The sequence below is a fragment of the Hakea prostrata genome, chromosome 10, assembly GCF_041222555.1.
Source record: "Hakea prostrata isolate BN-2017 chromosome 10, UWA_Hpros_2, whole genome shotgun sequence".
In the NCBI taxonomy this organism is placed as follows: Eukaryota; Viridiplantae; Streptophyta; class Magnoliopsida; order Proteales; family Proteaceae; genus Hakea; species Hakea prostrata.
The window spans coordinates 30,119,294-30,121,200 of NC_142609.1; the positions used below are offsets into that span (position 1 = coordinate 30,119,294).

Consider the following 1,907-nt stretch of genomic DNA (forward strand, 5'->3'; position numbering starts at 1 on the left):
CATGGATGGGAGTGCAATAGAGATATTGAATTGAAAGGCTTTCCGGTTGCACTAGGAGTTGATTGGTCTTTCCACAAACTCGTCTATAAATGCTTCATGTACTGGGTGCAAGAACCATATGGATGATCATCAGTAAATCATTGAAGTTTACAGATTTGTAAATATTGGTTGCTTCGAAAACTAAAACCAAACCAAACTCAAATCGATTGAATAGGTGAGCCATGCATCTATGGTCCCGTTAGCCATCCAGTTTCTTCATTCAAATTAGTATTCTAATTCAAAACCAACCAAAAAAAGGTTAAATAGAAAACATATTTAGGCTTTCCATTTTAGAGAGAATCCACGAATGCAAATCAACAAACACATCGAAAAGCATTGAAATCTCAACCACCATCAATATTCCAAGCCAAACAAGGAGACCAGAACCACCTAAGAAGTCTGTTACGCCCTTCTCTTATAAATAAGCACGTAGAGAGGAGTATGACATTGCATTGATCTAGCAAAACACTAGGAGAAAAGTTAGAGACAAGAGAGCATCAAGGAGCTGGCAAGTACGTGTAACTATGGCCAATTCTAGTGTCACGAAGGTTGTGTGCCTTGTTCTGGTCTGCATGGTTATGGCAGCACCAAATGTTGCCGATGTCCTCACTTGTGGGCAAGTGGTCTCTCGATTGGCTTCTTGCCTCACCTTTCTGCGCAATGGAGGAAAGGTGTCTTGGGCTTGTTGCGATTCCGTGAGAGCACTCAACTCCGCTGCAAGAACCTCTCCTGACCGTCGGGCAACTTGTCATTGTCTCAAGAATGCCTACAGAGCCACTCCCGGCATCAAGGGAGGCAATGCTTCAGCACTTCCCGGAAAATGTGGTGTCCACCTTCCCTACAAGATCAGCCCTTCCATTGACTGCTCTAGGTATATTTTCTTCATCTAGATAACCCCATGAATTTTCAAATCCTTTCTATTCCTACCGTGAATCTAAAACACTTAGATATGAGAATTTCATAATGGTTAAGTGATTCTTGTATGACTAACATACGGATTTTGTTACGTTTTCAGGGTGAGGTGAAGTGAAAGTGCTCAGAGGTGAAGAAGCTCAATAGACATGTCTAGATCCGGCAATTCCACATTAGTGGTAGACAAGTTTGAAAGTCTCTCATTATCAATGTGCTAACATATAATTGTAAGGCAGTTGTGCTGCTTGTTTATCCCCTAGTTTGGGTTATTGTACGAAATAAATATTAACATTTTCCCTTATTGCAAATTCATTCCTCCTTCTGCATAAAGTTTTCCTTGGTTTATATTAATGTAGAGACTGAAACTTGACAGCACTAATTTTCCATTTTTGGCTAACAGATGCGCAGGGTGGTAATTTTGTGTTTGGAAATGTCTGGCAGTACATAAATGTGGGTGCCCATGAACTAAGTTGCGTTTCCTTGATTCTTAAAGTATGACGATGCATAACAGAATAGAAAAGCAAATAGTTTTCTACAGATATCGAAGATCCATTCCGTGTCATGTTACCGTTTTGGACATTAAAACATTACCATACAATAGTAATTCGTCTCCCCTAGTCACACCATGTGATTTAATTTTGAATCTCCCTTCTCTGTTTTTTATTTGCAAACCATGAATGTGCTATAATGGGCTTTAACATGCATAAGCAAGCCGAACTGACAGAGCGAAGAAAATAAAAATAAAAATTTTATATCTCGTACCTAATCTTGTGTTAATATTAAAGGAACAAAAAACTCTCTTTTCCTACTATAATATTTCTTTTTGGGAAACATTTATGTTTTTTTTTTTTTTGTGTGTGTGTGTTTGTATGCTTTAAAAATGTTTTGGAATTATTTTTAGTGTATATTAAACACCTTCCATAAGCATTTCTTGAACATTTATGAAATTAGAAAAT

General features: G+C 37.9%; 1 pseudogene; it reads left to right on the top strand.

Moving 5' to 3' along the window:
• The first annotated feature begins 563 nt into the window (after nucleotides 1-563).
• LOC149002450 (non-specific lipid-transfer protein pseudogene) lies at nucleotides 564-1,064 on the top strand (annotated as a pseudogene).
• The last annotated feature ends 843 nt before the right edge of the window (nucleotides 1,065-1,907 follow it).